Below are 19,729 nucleotides of genomic sequence, written 5' to 3' on the forward strand. Positions count from 1 at the left end.
AGGGGTAATCAGAAGACATGCAGCAGATATGGTACATGTGTAACTCAAATTCAAGAAACTCAAATCCAAGAAAAGTAAGACATCTCTTTAAGCCTTCTCTAGCTCTAAAATTCTTTAGCTCTAAATATATTTATCATTTTATTACATAACCTGGTATTTTTTCTTTCCAGATTACCCAAGTACTCCTTTAAAAGAATGTATCCAAATCCAGGGTGGAAAATGGGCTTTATCTCACATGTCACGTGTTTATCTCACATACGTCACATGTCAGTATGGGTCATACCTGCCTTCACTGTCTAGTTGAGGATTAGAAGGTCCCACTGGGCTCAGCAGGAAGACGTGCTGTGTTGATGAGTAACGTCTGCCATGAACTCCAGAAGGGCAAGGTGCAGAGAACTTCTCATATTAATATGAACCAAAGCAAAAGAAGAAATTGAGATAATTATCCAGATAATCTGGTTTAAAATAAATTTATCCAAAATATTCCCTTTAAGTGTATGTTTATGTGTTTGTGTATAAATTCAATCTCTCTGCTTTATCCAGTACAAAAAACCTTTTTTATGAGTATTGCATGTACTATATCATGTCAGTTTCTAGAAGCATGAACAGTTGAAACGTTTGACTTTGTCCTATTTTTATGGCTTTTGTGTGTTCACATGTTCAAACAGCATTGATGATCTTACAAAATGACTTGTTCCTTTTATGTTTACTCTCTAGATTTACACAGTCCAATATGGTAGCCATGAACCATGTATAGCCACTTAAATTTAATTAGAATTAAAAAAAATTCAGCTCCTCAGCCACACTAGCCACATTTCAAGTACTCAGTAGGCACATATTGGACAGCACAAATATAGGCTGGTTCCGTCACTACAGAAAGTTCTATTGGAAGATGCTGCTCTAGATCCCAAGGCTAATTGTTGGACACAATGAAAATGATGGGTCTCTGAGTATCACTTAGGCATTTCAATAATCCCATTACACCAGGCAACCAGCTAAACACTTTATAAACATTATCTCATTTAATTGTTTTTTTGTTTGTCTTTTGTGGTGAGACCACTTAAGATCTGCTCTCAGGAAATTTCAAGTATACAATATGGTATTATTAACTATAGACACCATTCTGTACATTAGATGTACATTAGATCCTTAGAACTTCATCTTATAACTGAAAGTTCACACGCTTTGACCTAACATCTCCCTACTTCCCACTCTAATAGCCCCTGGCAGCCACCATTCTACTCTCTGTTTCTATGAGATGGGCTTCTTTTTTTTTAGATTCCACATATAAGTGATACCATACAATATTTGTCTTTATCTGGCTTATTTCACTTAATAGAATGCTCTCCAGATTCATCCGCATTGTCGTAAATGGCAGTATTTCCTTCTTTTTTTATGGCTGAGTAATATTCCATCGTGTATATATATATATATACACCACATCTTCCTTATCCATTCATCTGTTGACGAACACATAGGTTGTAGCCATATCTTGGCTACTGTGAATAATGATGCAATGATCATGGAAGCACATTCCTTCCAGATCATTATTTCACATCATTCAGATATATATACTCAAGAGTGGGATTTCTGGATCATATAGTAGTTGTATTTTTAATTTCTTGAGGACCCTCCATACTGTTTTTCAAAATGGCTGCAATAATTTACTTTCCCACCAACAGTGCACAAGGTTTCCCTTCTCTCCACGTCCTCACCAACATTTGCTATTTCTTGTCTTTTTGATAACAGTCATCCTAACAAGTATGAGGGGATATCTCATCGGGGTTTTGATTTTTGCATTTCCCTAATGATTAGTGATGTTAAGCACCTTTTCATGTACCTATCGGTCATTTGCATGTCTTCTCTGGAAAAAAGTCTATTCAGGTCCTTTACCCAATATCTCACTTAATCCTCACAAGCATCCTGTGACAGAGGAATTCTCACTCTCACATTGTAGACAAGGCCAAGAGAGGTAAAGTAACTTATCCCATAACCACAGGTAGTAATTAAAACAGCTCAGATTCAAAACTAGATCTTCCTGACATCAGAGCTCATGCTCTTTACCATTATACCTGCACCTGCAAAAGAAATAGCAATTCTATTGAGTAATTCACTTGGTTTTCTGTTTAACACCTGACACTCCCTAGAAATATTAACTAAGTTAATATACAATTTGTTTTCAAAACCAGCTTACTTCCTTACATAATATATTGTCACCTGTTGTTCATAATATATGATAAAGAAAAATATGAGATGTTCTTGAATTAACTTTTTCTCCATTTTTCGTATTGTGAATATGAACTAGTAAGTAAATAAATGATTGTCTTAATACTTGTTCCATCAGTATCAGTCAGGGTCCCATCAAGAAACAAATGGCATATTCAAACTGATTAACTGAGGAAAGTTTAACAAAGTGATGACCATTTATCAAGGTGCAGCGTTTAGGAGAGCGAACAAGGACAAGTACATACCCCATGGTAAGCAAGAGTGGGAAGCCATTACTACCTAAAGCCTACGGTGGGGGAGGAGCAAGGAAGGGAGCACTTTCTGGAGCCAGAGAAGGCAGCCGTGTGGAGAAGGCAACTGATGGAAGCTGTGGCCTTTTGTAGAGGGACACAATGAACTTAGAGTGACTCAGCAGACAGAGCCACCTCACTCACCAACTAGCCTCCACAGTGAGGGCAAGGTTGTCCACTGAGACAGTGTATACAGTGCAGCTTTCTGGGCTACCCAGAAAGATGGACAAGAGTGGAGAAAGGGCACATACAGAAGATACTGTACATATTATCTGTTAGTGTTGTTTGGAAAGAGGCTAAGAACTGTGATGTGTGAGGCTAATGTCAATGGGAATAAGTTGACTAACAACAGACTTCCTTATCTCCTAGAGAGTCACTTATGGACAATTAGATCCTTAAGGTAGAAGAAATGCCCAACCTCAGGCCCAGGAAGGCCATGGGTCTCTTCCCATCACCAGTTCAAGTACAGTAACTGCATACTGTACTTCACTAAGGGATTTCTTTCACGCCATGGCAAAGGACAGGGTAACTATATCATGGGGCTAATCTGAAGCAAACAGGGACTTACCAAGAACATTTGCCTGACTGTAAAGGCTGTTACATTAGTGACTCAAGAATTGGCAATAAGAGTCACAATACTGAGAATGAGGACCATGGGTGGTCTTAATTCTAGGGCCATTTCTATGAGCTGCCAAATTTAGCTTTGGGGACTAATCTTTAACTCACTATTTTATTAAGTGCCTACTAAGTCGCAGATACCGGCAATCAGTCACCCAGTTCATCTCATTATTCCTGGGCATACCATTCCCTTTTCTTTAGTTATGACTTGGTACATGCTTCTCCCCTTCTCTGATACCCCCTCCTGGACCTGGTCCAGTAAGCTCCTACCCTTACTTCAAAACCCACCTTGGGGACCACATCCACTGGGAAACCTTTCCAATTTCTACCCTGAAGGCTGAGGGGCTCCTTCCCTGGGATCCCTACAGCTCTTGGCTCATCCTGCTATTACAGTGGGTGTCAGAATCTTTTTACATGTCTGTCTCCTCAGCTTGATGGAAGCCAGTGTTTAGCTTGGGAAAGGTTGGTTTTAATTAAAGTTTAGTATATAAGTATCTTTCAACGGCACTGTGTTAGGCATTGTGGGACTAGGTGTGGGAGTAATGGCAATATGGGAGGAAAGAAGTAGATAAATAAAGAGTAAAGAGGGATGGGCTTCCCTGGTGGCGCAGTGGTTGAGAGTCCGCCTGCCGATGCAGGGGACACGGGTTCGTGCCCCGGTCCAGGAAGATCCCACATGCCGCGGAGAGGCTGGGCCCATGAGCCATGGCCGCTGAGCCTGCGCGTCCGGAGCCTGTGCTCCGCAACGAGAGAGGCCGCAACAGGGAGAGGCCCGCGTACCGCAAAAAAAAAAAAAAAAAAAAAAAAAAAAATAGAGTAAATAGGGGACTTTCCTGGTGGTCCAGTGGTAAAGAATCCACCTTCCAATGCAGGGGACACGGGTTTGATCCCTGGTCAGGGAACTAAGATGCCACAGGGCAACTAAGCCCACGCGCCACAACTACTGAGCTCGCGCGAGCTCGCGCGCCTCAACTAGAGAGCCTGTGTGCCGCAAACTACAGAGCCCACGCACCCTGGAGCCCACGTGCCACAACTAGAGAAGAGAAAATCCACATGCCACAACTAGAGAGAAACCCCGCTGCCACAAAAGATCCCACATGCCTCAATGAAGATCCCACATGCCGCAACTAAGACCCAACACAGCCAAAAATAAATATTTAAAAAAAAAGAGTAAATAAAGTCCCTGACCCCTGCCCTCAAAAGAAAGATAATCAGATAAAATACAGGCTGTCCAGATAAATTTGAATTTCAGATAAGCAACAGAATTTTTAATATAACTTTCAAAATATATCTCATGCAAAATGGAACATCATATACTAAAAAAGTATTTGTTTATCTAAAATTCAAATTTAAGTGGGTATTCTGTATTTAATTTGTTAAATCTGAAAACCCTGTGTTTTCAAGGACTCATCCTCTAGTTGACGATATAAGATGTGACTACATGGGCCATTAGTGCTATCAGGCAGAGCATACTAAGAACACAAGAGTGTTGTGGTTTAGGGAGTGCTAGGAGAGACCCTGGTGGCACAGGCCTGGATCAAGCCCTCCCTTTTTTTCACTACAAAGAGTTCCTGCCAATAAACTTGGCTTCTCTCTGGCTACCCCAGCTTACAGAAGCATGGTGTGATTGAAAGCACCCTGGATTTGAAATAGAAGATCTGGACTTAAGTCACAGACAAAACACCGACCAGCTGTGTGACTTTCAGGAAGTCACTAAACTTCTCTGAGTACCATTTTCCTTTCCCATAACTGAAAAACTCAGAACCAACTTAAAAAAAAAAAAGGAGAGGGGAGTCCTTATGTACTTGGGGATATCTCATATGGGACATACTCGGAGAAAAATTAGAATTTTCCTGTAGAAGATTCATCCATTGCCCCACCTTTCTTTGCCTCCCATTACTGACAGACACTGGCCTCTACGCATGAGCCAAAAATTAATACTTATTCTATGCCTCATCCCTCAGAATCTTCTATATCAGAGGTCAGCAAGCTTTTTCTGTAAAGGGCCCTAAAATAAATATTTTAGGCCTGGCAGGCCATCTAATTTACAAATTATAAACTATTTTAGGCTTTTCAAGTTTCTGTTGTATCCACTCAACTCTTCTATTATAGCGTGAAAGCAGCCAAGGATCATACGTAAACAAACGGGTGTGGCTGTGTTCCAACACTACGGTATTATGGACACAAAAGTAGAATTTCATATACTTTTCATGTGTTGTGAAATATTATTCTGCTTCTCCTGATTTTGAAAAATCTTATAAAATGCAAATAACCATTTTTAGCTCCCAGGTCAGGCCGCAAGAAAACAGACAGTGGGCCAGATTTGACCCTGGGGGTGGGTGGAGGGGGGTATGCCCAGCCCTGTTCTATGTAACTGAATTGTTAACCCATGATAAACATTTCACCCTGGAGGGATGTTTCATCTTCTACAATTTGTGCCCTAGAGCAGAGCTGGGAAAAGAGCTGGTCTGAGTTCTTAACCAGCCCTGGCCTCTGCTGTAAACTTGCAGTGTGAATCCGGAGAAATTATGTCACTACTTCCTGTCTCATCCTTCATCTGTTTAAAAAAAAAAAAAACCAAAACAGGGTGAGGGGGCATTATATTTAGCAAGCTATTAAATAAAGTGGTTGGGAAATACAAATGAGGTAAGTAAGGACAGACACTTAGCAGGGACGGTCCAAGTGTTGAGTAATACTGAAAATATATGGCAAGAGAAATAGAGAAATCAAATTGCTTTCCTTGTAAATTTTCCACCACGATGTTTTTACTTCATGGAAAGCAGAGTAAGGTGTGAGGTCATTTTTCCTTCACACACAATTCACTTTCATGGAGTTTGTAAAAAAGGAGAAGTTTCTCTCAACAGAGAAGTCTCGACGCCTGACTGAGCCAGAAGGGAGCATTTTCTCACAAAGGCCATTTCTGTCCCTCCCCTGCTCCTCCCCTCTCTTCCCACACTTCTCCCCACCCCCATCTCAGCTACTCTGAGCATATCCCACCTTTCCTAGTTATAAAGAGACCCCGTCTTGAGTCTTTTCTTCTGCAGGATTGTGGTGCTAATAAATACCAGGTATATCGTGAAGCCAGGAACCCAACACAAACACAATGCTTAGAAATCATTGCTGTTTTGATGAGGTGATATCAAAAAGATAGAAAAAAAATGTTTTTAATTCTTAATTTTTTTCAATTCTTTTTTTAATTCTTAATTTAAAAATTCTTTAAAAAATTTTTTAAATTCTTTAAGTTTTAACTCTTAAAACTTAGAGTACAAAGTGCCAGGTAAACAATGATACAGAAAACCCAATATAGAGAAGAAGGTGCTTGTTTCAGTAACCTGGGAATCTTTTGCTGGTGAGACATGGCAATCAACTTTAAATGACAATCCTAGGCAGTTTAGGAAAAAGGGCCCTTCAGGTGACATGAGGGGAAAAGATCAGGTTTTTATAGAAGTAGAAAGCAACCACCAGAATGGAATGATAATTAGAGATAATTGTAGTCAAGTATAAGGGTGCCAGAATCCTGGTGTCTACCCAGCAAGTACAGTCGAACCTCTCTTTTAATCACTTCAGACATGCCATTTTCATTTCTTAGCTGGTGAATCTTTCACAATCTCAGTGTATCTATAGAGCATTTTGGTTCAACCAAGGTCAAAGAAAGTAGGAGGTGCATCTGCCATAGAACCTCCCATTCCCTCTCAGATGCTTAAGTAAGTGGCTTAAGAGAAGCAGTGTGGAGCACAAAATGGATCGCCAGGATTCAAGACCTGGTCTTGCCCCTTTTAAGCCAAGTGAATGTCAGCATTTGAACTCCTTTGAGCCTCAGTTCCTTTATGCGTAGAATGGGGATCATGCTCTGTTTTACCTAACACACAGCTCTGTTGTGAAGCTCAAACAGCATGACACATAAAAAGGGCTTTGCAAATTATAAAAATAGAAGTGCTTTCTATGATTATTATTGTTATTGAAGAAGGAATAGTTTGGATCAACTGCTAAGTTATTGAACAGCTGCTTCAGTTAGTTGAACAGATGGTTTTAAGGGTTAATAAGCACATGTCTTGGTCATCGCTTAGGCCTAATGAGTCAGCGCCCAAGAGCACGAGGCCCAGATCATGGGCTGCATGGGACCAGCTCATCTGACTTGAAGAGCAGGAGCTTCCAAGTTAAAGAAATCTGGAGTTGAATTCCATATCTACCCCTTAATTCACTAGGGAAGTCCCTTATCCTATCCAAGCCTCACTTTCCCCAACCCTAAAATTGGGACATTAATACTATCTTTTTTTTTTTTTTTGAATACTTTAAAATTTATTGAAATTTTTAATGGTATATCTATGTAAACACCTCATATGCAATTAAAAACAATGTGTATTCTGCTTTCATTGGGTGGAGTGTTGTATAAATGTCAAATTTATAATATTGGTTTATATATTTATTCAGGTCTTTTTATCCTTACTAATTTTTGATGTGCTTGTTCTATTACTGAGAGAGGAATGTTGAAGTCTGATTAAAAAGGTGGATTTGTCTATTTTGCCTTTTAGTTTGAGCAGTTTTTGTTTTATACATTTTGAAGCTCTGTTATTAGGCATATCGTATTTAAGATTTCTCTCCTTTTGATGATTTAACTCTTATAAAATTAGGTTATGAAATATTTCTTTTGCTCTGATACTTTGTGCTCTAAAAATCTTCTTTGTGTTATATTAATATAGTCAGTCTAAATTTCTTTGAAATATCATTTACTTGGTATCTTTTTCCTATCTTTTTTTTTTTTTTAAACATCTTTATTGGGTATAATTGCTTTACAATGGTGTGTTAGTTTCTGCTTTATAGCAAAGTGAATCAGTCATACATAAACCTATGTTCCCATATGTCTTCCCTCTTGCGTCTCCCTCCCTCCCACCCTCCCTACATTAATACTATCTTGAAGGGTTGTTGTGAGACTCAGAGATAACATAAATAATCTCTGGTACGTAGTATGTTTTTCATAAATAGGAACAAGTACTGTAAAGGGAAGAGGCAATAGCTTTAACCCTTACCAGCTATTTTATAAATGCATGTGGAGTTTGCATATGTGGACAATCTGCTCAATTCTATTTCTATTTCTTGAAAAAAATCCAAAGGCATGGTCCACTGATGATGGTATTTGTACCTAAAAATGACAGCACATTATAAACTGACTTCTTTCAGTTACATTTCTTATTATAATATAGTCTGTGAGATACACCAAAGAAAAACTTGATAATTTGATCTAAACTTGCCATAAGGCTGCCCCATGATCAAAACTGCCGATCCTCCCCATGCCCCAACACTGCCCCTTGTCTACCATAGTGAATCCTTTCCAAACTTCTGCTTCACTTTGCCCATATATGCAACCCAACACCCTAGCCAAACTGGACATCTCACTATTTCCCAAAGTAACCCTCTGCCTGGAAAGCCTAACACTGTACTAAATCACTTATCCCAGAAACAATGAGACACTGAGATTTGTGTGCAAGAGGCATACTGGGGAGTTCTCAGGAAGACCTATGAGGAAGCAAGGGGTGCAGGATTGGGCAAAGGGAGACATTAAACCACGGTGAGGTTCCACAAATGAGGTCTTTAAATGATCCCACGTGAAGCTCTAGAGCTGGTATGGCCCTTCAGGGATGTCATGATTGTGTCCACGGGCTGGTGCTCTACCCCACATTGACCAGTCACTGCAGGTGCGATTCCCTCAGGGAGGGGACATAACATTTGGCAAAGGGCAGTTCTCAGAGAGGGAGGCTGAGATCTGTCAGCGGCCAACCTTCCCTGCAGCTGGGCAATGTGTGTGCCCTGCTGAAGGGGCTTCTGCACAGCACCCCACCACATCCACTACTCCAATTTCCAAACTACTGTCCAGTCCTCAAGGCCCATATTCACCACTGCCTCACCATGAAGTCCCTCTGACCCTGTATTCTCTCTTTTCATACCTGAGAGACAGCCACCATACCTACAAGACACTTCCAGGTGCCTCTGCCGTTACCACTGAGTTCAGAGGTCACAAAGCTCAAAACATATACTTGGTATTACTTCTCAAAATTCCAGTGAATGTAGAGAATGAGAAAGCTATACCCCTTAAACACATGCAGTGATGTGTGTTCTTCTTATAGTTAAAATTTCCAAGACCTCAGCACATTTAAGCATACTTAATTCTTCCTAGTCTGTCTGGTTCCTCATTTTGTTTATAGGAAAAAGTATTTCATTGGTAATGATACACTTCTATTCTTACACAATATCCATTGGGGTTTTCATTTCCTTTATTTGCTGAATAATTTTTCTTTGTAAGTATTCTCTTGAAAATATAGCACAAAGTACTATATACTGAAAGGAAAAAGTAAGACTAGATGAGCAGGGTCAAGTTAATAAGAAATCCTCCAAATTACACAAAATTACACAAAAGTATCGGCCATGAAGAAAATATGATTGTAAAGAGAACTCAGTATTCACTGTAAGTATGCCTATCCAGCTCCCATTAGAAGTGAAGAAATGAAGATTAGTGTCATATTAATGCCATTATTTCACAAATCAAAATGATTTATTGGATGAAAAACATGAAAATGGTTGCTTTGCAATAAGTAGGTTATGTGAATGAATAAAATTGAGTAAAATGAAGCCAAATCCTTCTACCAAATGGAAGAGATATATGTGTGAAAGATGTAAGTATATTTATGTTTGTATGCATTTTTATACATAATAAAATATATAAAATATGTGCTTATATTATTTTGTATGTATTTATATATGTGTATGTGTATACATATGCATTAAGGGAATACACACATACACATGCTTCCCTAAAAAATTATATATAGCTCTTGTCTTTTGGGTAATTACACCACTTCACTCTGACAGCCCATTGCAGAGTGAAGGGCTGAAGTATCTCCAGCTCTAAGTCAACAGTATGGCTGTCTGCATATGATCCCTCCAATGCTTCCAAATCTACAACACCCTATACAGCATCACTGTTAGACCCAGGCAAGTGGCCCACCCCCATAAGACTGGGCTGCCAGGATGGTGTTGGCCTACTGATTTTTGTATGATTTGCTCACATTGGACATAGGATCATTCGGGTTGTGGAGTAACTGTCCACTTTTGGGCTTGAGCCTGGCATTTGTGGGTCTGCCAGTGTCCCCACTGCAGTGCTGCCTCCAGTCTACAGAACCCCAGGTTTGGGGAGGCAGCAGTAGGCATCCTTTATCCTGTGTGAGCCACCCTTCCATCCTCGCTGCTGGCGCAAGGGTGACTACCCCACTCCCACATGCTCCTTGCCACATGTCTGCAAGTCCTCAGGAGTGGCCTCATTCATCTTCTCCAAGGTTTTTGGAGACTGTTACTCCACAAATGGAGTAAAATGGCCACAGACCCTTGTAATAGATCATACTGCATTGTATTTTCCAAGGTTGGCCATTTTGTGGGAATGGGACCACTCTTCTCACTGGGCCCAGAGGACCCTCTCCTATCATCAACACTGAAAGAGATCACTAGGAATGCAGTAATTGCATCCTAAAATAATCAAGAGAAGACATGGATGAAAAATCTGTTATTCTATATTTACACTATAAAATTACAAATGGTAAATTTAACATGACCCAAAAAATGAATTATTGTTCCCATTTTTCTGTATACTCTGGGTAAAACTTACATTTGTGGTCATCAGCAAAAAAAGCATGGTAATGATCCTTTAGAGTCATTGGAGGCCAATATTTATAGGCAGCACAATGGAGGATGAAGTGCCATGAGTAATGATATGACCAGCACTAAATAAATGGTTATTAGAGACCTACCCACATTGCTTCAATACAAACAGACTCCAAAGAGCTATGGCTTTGTGAATAATAACATACTCCTCACCTTTTTCCTATTGTGGGAGATATGAAGTTAGACAGGAATGGTGTATTTGACAAAAAAGAAAACAGAGAGGTGGTTCCTAAACCTTAACAGGAAGACATGGTCCCTAGACACCATGAAGAATCTTCACATGCACTGAATGGACAGCAAACAAATATGTAAGTACCACTTCTTTACACATTATTCTAAATTTTCATTGATAAATCACTATGCCTCAAATGGGCACATTAATTTTATGTTGTTTAGTCAAATTGTTTAAATAGACAGGGCCTTGCAAAAAAATATTTTCCCATGTACAGCCTCAAGATGACCCTAATCCCGTACGAATTTTTAAAAATCACCCTGAAACCTAGAGATACTGAATGAACAATAACTTTCACAAGCCCTTTTTTTAGGGCAGCAAATTCTCTTAACACTCCAGATTGTGATGAATATCATTATTAGTGTCAGATGATATTCTGTATCAAAACAATGAAATGTCTTCCAATGGAATTTTTGAAAAATATATTGACTCTTAAAATCAAATGTTGAGACCAGTGAGACCATTTCCCTTGCACCATATGTCAGTCATATTCCCCCAGGCTCTCCGTTCTTACCTATTTTTGTTATCCACTACTTAAAGCAAAAAATCTATAATTATTTTAAATTTCAAATATAGGTAATTCATATTTAAAGACAACCGAGAATAGCACTGACCCAAAATGCTCATTACATCTGACTCGGCTGCCTCATTTCTTCTTTTGTCCCTCCCACCTTCAAGTAATCTAAATAGACCAATGAAAATGTTTCCTCGTTTTCATAACTTCCTGAAAAAAGGCTCCATCACTCTGTCCAGTCACTCATTCCAAAGTCTAACAATGATCACACTGCTTCCATATGAGGCACTCATCCTTGATCTGATGAACATATCTCTGGATTGATTGTTCAGGTCTCTGAAGCCCTAACCAGAGACATGCAATGACTCCATCCTAGTCTATATAGGCAAATAAAACATTTTTTAAGGAGTGAGTATCTTTTCCAAAAGATCATCCCTTAAATTCCTCTGAATTTATCTGCTACTTTCAAGCATAGACTCAAAATACATAAAGTACTTCTTAATACTCTTAAAAATTCATTCCTAGACATGCTGATAAATATCTTCCCCAGAAGATTATTTAAGCCCTTTTGATTAACTCTGTGGTAAGCTATGAACATCAGTCTATTTCCTCTCTATTATTTTTGTTTTGGTTTTTATTCTTCTTCTACTTGCTGTTTTTCCTATTTGAAACTGAGGTCTCCCAATTTTAAGCCATGTGAAAGAAACATATTATTCAGCCTCTTATCTGCTGTGGGGTTTGCTTGACAGATTTTCTCAATCTCTACAAAGTAGGAAGGTGAAATTCCACTATGCCAGCTTGTAAGTCCAACTCCACTGTGGTAATATCACCACTGAGTCCTTCTTCCTAAGTCCCAGTCCTTAAAATTACAGAAGGACAGTTTCCCCTCAGAACTCCCCAAGATAATGCCTGATGGCTTTACAGACTTTGGGGCACAGTCAACATCTAGATATGAGAAGTGAAAGCCAGAATGCAGTGATTCACATTTGCAGCAGTTATGAAGTTTACATGGTAAAAAACCAAGCTCTCTTTTACTCATTGTAAATGAACTTAAATCAATTCACTGATAACAGAAAACTTATGCCTAACAATCAAGGTAAATGTAGTCACTGGTTTATTCTAGAGTCCTGGAGAGGGAATCATCAGTCATTTCAGGATGCTCCCTTCCCTTTTTTTTTCCTTATCCCTAAGGGGTGATCCAAATTGGGGGAGGGGATTTTTTAAACTTCCCGCCATCAGGCCAAGGTCACCAGTAGGTGTGATACTCAAAATGTTTAACAAGCAATAAGATACAGGCACCAACCAGTCAAAACAGATAATAACTGTCACAACTGATAGGGCCTTGCTAGTGAGTACCAGGGGATGTCAACCCTGGCCATGAGCATCCATCCACACTGACTTCTAATGGAGCTTGTTCTTTGATCCTTGGAACCTACCACTATGGCATCCACAGTAGAAACACCTGCATCCTGTTCTGTTTTCAGGTTGATGGGTCCTCGAAGGTCACACAGAGGACTCCAGAGACTTTTGGATCACTTGACATCTAAATACGAGAAAGAAAAATTAGACTGTAATGATTCAAATTTGTAGCAATTATGAATTTTACACATTAAAAAATAGTAAATGCGAAAGACCATTCTTACAAACTACCTCAGGGGGATGAAAAATTTTTTTACTATCTGGCATTTCCTGGGGTTGCAGGCATTTTGGCATGCTGCTTTAGACTTTCTCTGCCTAGACCTTCCTGCTGCCTTTTATTATACTTTGCTGCTATAGCGCCATGATGGACTGGGAGACAACCTACAAGAATTGCTTTCTTTCTCTTGAGCTTCATTAGGAAGCAAGCTACATGGCCCCAAATTCATCCCACCCTAACCTATCCTATCCTATCCTTAGGTCCTCCAAAGTCTCAGTAGGAGAAGAACAGGGCACTAAACACTTGCTGCAGCTCCTCACCAGCCTCTCACCTCTATTTTCCTCCTGGATGACTCCTGCTCAAACCTGCTCTCCCTTGAGCAGGAAAACACTCATGAGCCATTCCTTCCCACTCTGTGGTTTGGCATAAACTCTATGCATTGAAACTTCCAGACTCTTAAGCTTTTGAATCTCAGGTTCTTGTAGTAAAAGTCTCAGCTTTCAAGAGTATTGTTACTGAGGACTTTAAAAAGTAAGCTCAGGGCTTCCCTGGTGGCGCAGTGGTTGGGAGTCCGCCTGCCAATGCAGGGGACACAGGTTCGTGCCCCGGTCCGGGAAGATCCCACATGCCACGGAGCGGCTGGGCCCGTGAGCCATGGCCACTGGGCCTGTGCGTCCAGAGCCTGTGCTCCTCAGTGGGAGAGGCCGCAACAGTGAGAGGCCCATATACCGCAAAAAAAAAAAAAAAAAAAAAACAACAACAAAAAAGTAAGCTCAGAAACTCAACTGACTTTTAGGGATCAGCTATGTTAGCCTTCTCCTAAAGTAATGAATTCCACTGATACAGTGGGGTAGAGGGCTGCAAAGAAGGAAATTGTGAAAAACAACACACACACACACACACACACACACACACAAATTCCTCATTATCTCCAAACTGTATCCTTTGCACACATCTTGGGAGAAGTTCTTTCAATAACCAAGACAGAGACCTAGAGGCCTATAAAATAATTTACACTGGTAAAAACCAATTAATCCTTTTTGGCTTGTTGGAATTAAGATATACATATTGATACCTAATCAATAATTTGTGATAAAGATATTTAAAATACAAAATATCTTCATTAAGAAAATTCTACTCCATTTAATATACTACTTGTTCAGTGATCTCAACTCAAGGAAAATTCAAGACAGTACATCTATCCTCTACCGTTTTGTTTTTCCCCCAAGGAAATATTTCAAGAGACCACACTCCACATTTGTATCACCCTGTTCTAAAACCCTTCCTTCTGTAGAAGGAAGGAGGTGGCTTTAAGAACAGTTAAGATTTTTCACACTGAATTTTAGAAGCTGATGACATAAGTCAACACCTAAGGATGCTGACAATTTGCTTCTTTGTTTTTAACACTGGTTTAAAAGGAATACATTCCATCTTAGTCCCCCCCACCAATCCAGGAACTAAAATACATTTTTTATATATAATATAAATACTCAGTGTCTGAGGGAAGACTGAAAACAATGTTTAGTCTCCCAGTAATGTAGGCATTATCATCTTTCTCTGTCTTCCTTATAGCCAGGAGACGCAACATATCTTCGTGGCAGTAAAAGTGGAAAATGGACCAAAGAGGAGGAGGAGGAAAGGAGGGGCACTTAATTTTGAACAGCACTTCACAAAAAACAATAACTCTTCCTCTGACCTCGGTTGACCCTGAAAACAACCTATGCCATAGGTGAAACCAGTATTACCATCACCATTTTACAGGTAATGAAACTGATGCGCATGAAGAGTGTGTCTCATACAAAGCCATGGAGTTTAAGTGATAAGCTATGAAAAACATAAATCCACTTATTCTGATTTCAAATCCCATACTCTTTTCACCAAAATACAACAGCATTCCCAATTAAATTCACATAGATTTGGAGGCTGTGACAATTCCTCTGAGAGACCATTCTCATCTATTAAAAAAAAATGTTTTTTTATGTATCTATTGAAGCTTACGGTCGAGAACACTTCTCCTCACCTATATGCATGTTTCTCCTCTTCCTTTAGAAAAGGAGACGTGTTCGAAATTTCTCAGCTTCTTTAGGTGAAGGGATATGACTGAGTTATGGTAAATGGATTGTGGAGAAAAATGATGCACACCACTTTTAAGCCTAGCCTCTTATGATCACTCTCACAATTAGCCATGTTCTTTTTCTTACCCCATTGGTTACCCAGATGCAAAGGAACCAGTGGAGAAAACTAGATGGAAGAAGTGAGGGTCACTGAACGGCTGCATGGAACAGCAATGGCCTGTGACACAAATGAAAAATAAGCCTTTAATGTGAAAGCCACTGACATGCTGGGGCTCTTTGTTAGACCACTAGTGATTTATCCTGACCAGTACAAAGAGCAAAGAAAATATCATATTTTAATGTCTAGGATACAGTGACACTGCATATTTTAAATGATAAAGAGCAGATGGGGGAAACTGTCTTTGATTTTTAGTGTTCTCATATTTGACAATGAAAAATCCTAATGACTAACTAGTCCAGGATTGGTGAGTTTTATACACACACACACATTTTGCTTTATATTACACCAAATCATTCTTGGATAGAGTAAATTCAGGCTTTGAAAGGACAGAAACTAATATAAGTGGGGGAGGGGTCTTCTTGAAGAACATAAATTACAAATAAAATTAGGTACAAAAGTAAATATTATTGAGAATTAGAAAATAAATGACAACTGAAAATTTTTTAAGTGGACAAATATCATAAGCATCACAAAATCCAAAAAACATAATATTTTTATTAATTAACTGCCTGATAAACCTATACAATATTTACATTTTTAGGCTGCATACTCTTTTATCACCCCCTTCCTATGACAATGACTTTCTACTTTTTTAATAGAGAGAACAGAAAGATAAATGTCTTTCTTTTAAAATAGTTGGTTGAAATTTGTTTTCATTATTGATGGTAGCATCATATGCATATTTAGGATTATTGTGAACTTTGGGAAAATCTCTATAATACTTCTGCTGTACACAAGTGTAAGGTTTAAAAGAATTATCCACTGACTGGCTTCCAACTCTGTAGATTTCAGACCTTGTTTCTCCTCTTCAGTCCACATGCTTCCAGTGCTGAGGACCATCACACACAATATCAAGACAGAACCTCTGCCCTGAATCTCTGTATCATGATGTTAGGTGAGCTGGCACAATGGGCAATAGAAATTTTCCTGGAAGATGAGCATATACCAGGATAACTAGCTATAATATGGAAGTGACTGAAAATATAAATATATCCCACTAAACCCACTCTAAGTGTATCCTCAATTGTCTTTTTCTAAGCCAGATTTTAAAAATACACAAAAACCATGACTTCCCCTATACCACTTGACATAAGGAAAAGTGTAACATGAGAAATGAGAAAGTTGGAGAGCAAAGAGTGAGCTTAATTGATTGCAATTAAAATATCTAGAAATTTTTCTTAGAAAAATTTCTAAGGGGTTAATGTTCAATAAACCTCAGGCTGATGTCTAAAGCTAGCATGATCCATGGCTTTGGGTGTTAAATGCTCCACTCCCAAATTGCAAATGTGATTCTGGAAATCCTAAGTCAGCTTCATGATCATATTTGTTGAAAACTAAACTTTTTTTTAATGATTTCATCAGGTAAAATAAAATAAACTCTCTTTTTAAAGTTAGTCCAGTCATGTCCCAGGTATCTCTCTCTCTCTTTGTAACATAGATAGTCCAGCAGTTACACTGAATTTTGTGACCACTCATAGGAGGCAAGACCATACACCAAGGTGCCTAAGGTACATTATAAAGATAGGCATTGTTTATGGGCACATAAAGGTTTTAAGGAAGTCACATTACCTAAAATATGACCCTTTGAATTTTTTAATTACTTAAATGAATTGAAATGGAAGATGAGTTGAGATTATCCATGTGAGTTAGAAGTTGAGTGGAATTAATCTAGGAAAGCTCCTAGGGGAAGATGTGTAACTTGGGGCAGTATTAGGATAGTGCTTAAGTTCCATGAGGGCATGGACTTTGTCTGCTGTGTTCACTGCCATCTCCAGTGCCCATAATACTGGGCAGCACATACTAAGTGCTCAATTAACATTTTTTACTTGAAGGAAGGGAGGGAGGGAGGGATGGAGGGAGGGAGAGGGGGAGTGAGAGAGAGAGAGGGAGGGAGGGAGGGAGGAGAGAGAGGGAGAGATAGAAAGAAAGAAAGAAAGAAAGAAAGAAAGAAAGAAAGAAAGAAAGAAAGAAAGAAAGAAAGAAAGAAAAAAGAAAGAAAGAAAGAAAGAGAAAGGAAGGAAGGAAGGAAGCCTATCAGTGTGTCTCAGGTGAAGATAAAAATAGTCCCTCCCTCATAAAGTTGTTGTGAGGATTAAATGAGCTAATACACATAAAACACTTATAAGAGGACCTTCATTACTACAATGAATACTTGAACTTCACTTAGTTCCTTGGAGCTATTATAATATTCAAGGTATTCAACAAGAGAAGAAAGTGTTATTGATTGGCACAGAGAGAAGGGAGCTGAATTAGAAGAATAATTAATGTCAAGGGGTATGAAATCTCTATTCTGAAAATTCACAATTTCATGGGAGAGTCCAAAAGATCTGGGACTTGATTCTCAGGCAGGAATGAAAAGAAGAGCATGTCCTGTGATGTGGCAGGAAGACTCATCTTAAGCCCCAAATGGGTAAATGCAATCAACAACATCCTGTCAGGAACTTTTTGTGGTCTCATGTAAATATAGGCTACCTGAATAAAAGATAAAAACTGTCATTTCCTCTCTCGTGTTGTAGCATGATGATTTATCTATTCTTTTGAAAGAACCAAACCAAACCTAACAATTGCTTTAACTTTTCTGGTGTATATATATCCATTGCAAAATATAAGAAAAAATGGTCCAAGATGATAGGACATTTTTAGGACATTTGCAGAGTGGAACACTAGAAAGAATGAGGAATAATTAACTCAATCCAATGGGCAAGTCATTATAATTACTCCTAAGACAAACTATGAGGGAAAAAAGTGTCATGGGCTGTTTAATCAACCCTAAACTGCGGGGGTGACTAGTTATAACTTAGGTGTTTTCCAATTAGCTAATACAAAACAGTAATAAATTGCCAGCTGCATTCTTAACCTAATGCTTCCATATACTTAATAAGAGTTATTGCAGAGTTCTTTTAAAACTTTGAATTTGACTTGGGATGGTCATTAAAAATTTTATTTACCAAACCCATGATCTTAAATGAAATTTAGGTTCACAAAGGCAATATGAAATATCACTGAAGCAGGAAGCAGGATTTTAACATACAGGCAAGCCACTGTGAATAAGGAATCCTTTAAATTGGGGAGAAGGTTGAGGTCCAGGCATAAAAGAGCAATGCACAACTGGTCTCCCACCATTTACAATCTGCTCTTGCTCTGAAGGGCAGGAAGCGTCACAGTCAGCACTATCCATGTTAAAAGCCGCATAAGATGTATGGCAGGGAGCTTGCTGTTTCAGATAATTCCATGCAGAAGACAGTCTGGTCAGGCAACTTATGAGCAGTGATGGCTCCCCAATTTGCGCTCAGCCCAAAGGCTCATCTCACCCCAATTGGCAAGGTGAAAACAAAGGTTGACACTGTCTAGCACAGACCTTCAGCTCTAAGTACTCCAGAATACATACATAATCTTACTGTGATCAAGTATAAGGGTGGGATTAATACTGTCTTCCCTATGCCTCAACCTAATTTCTGAAAAATCTACCCTTCAGCTCATTTGTGTAAACACCAACAATCATTTTCAAAGACATCTTTCTGAAGTATCTGGATACTATTTTAGAATAATCTTCACTTGTTTTTCCCATGGGCCAATATTCATTAAAGTAAAATCATATCCACTCAAATCCCAATAACTAATGAGGAAAAAGCATAGAGAAAAGAGCTTGACCCTTAAAGTCAGAGAAACCTAGAGTAAGCTCTCAACTCATTAGAAATAGGACCTGGAATAAGTTACTTGACCTGAAGAAGCCTGAGTTTCCTCAACTTTAAGTGGAATTGAGAAGCTTCACCTTATAAGGTAGCTATAAGAAACAGTAGGGGCTCAATAAATACTCTCATTATTATTATGAGCAACATGAAGATTTTGTGGTAATGCAACAGAGAGAGAGCATTAGTAGATCTAAGTTCCACTCCTCAAGGCCCCAAATTTAGCTGTATATGAGGCAAATCGACCAAGTTCAGTTTCCTCATCCTTAAATGAAAATAACAGTTGCAATCTTTGTAGAGTATATAATTTTAATGACGAAAAATTAAAATGTATAAATCTTTAAAAATTAAAAGCACTGGGCTTCCCTGGTGGCGCAGTGGTTGACAGTCTGCCTGCTAATGCAGGGGACACAGGTTCGTGCCCTGGTCTGGGAAGATCCCACGTGCCGTGGAGCAACTGGGCCCGTGAGCCACAGCTACTGAGCCTGCGCGTCTGGAGCCTGTGCTCTGCAACAAGAG

Source organism: Grampus griseus (genome assembly GCF_964374135.1).
Source record: "Grampus griseus genome assembly, chromosome: 16".
Classification (NCBI taxonomy): domain Eukaryota; kingdom Metazoa; phylum Chordata; class Mammalia; order Artiodactyla; family Delphinidae; genus Grampus; species Grampus griseus.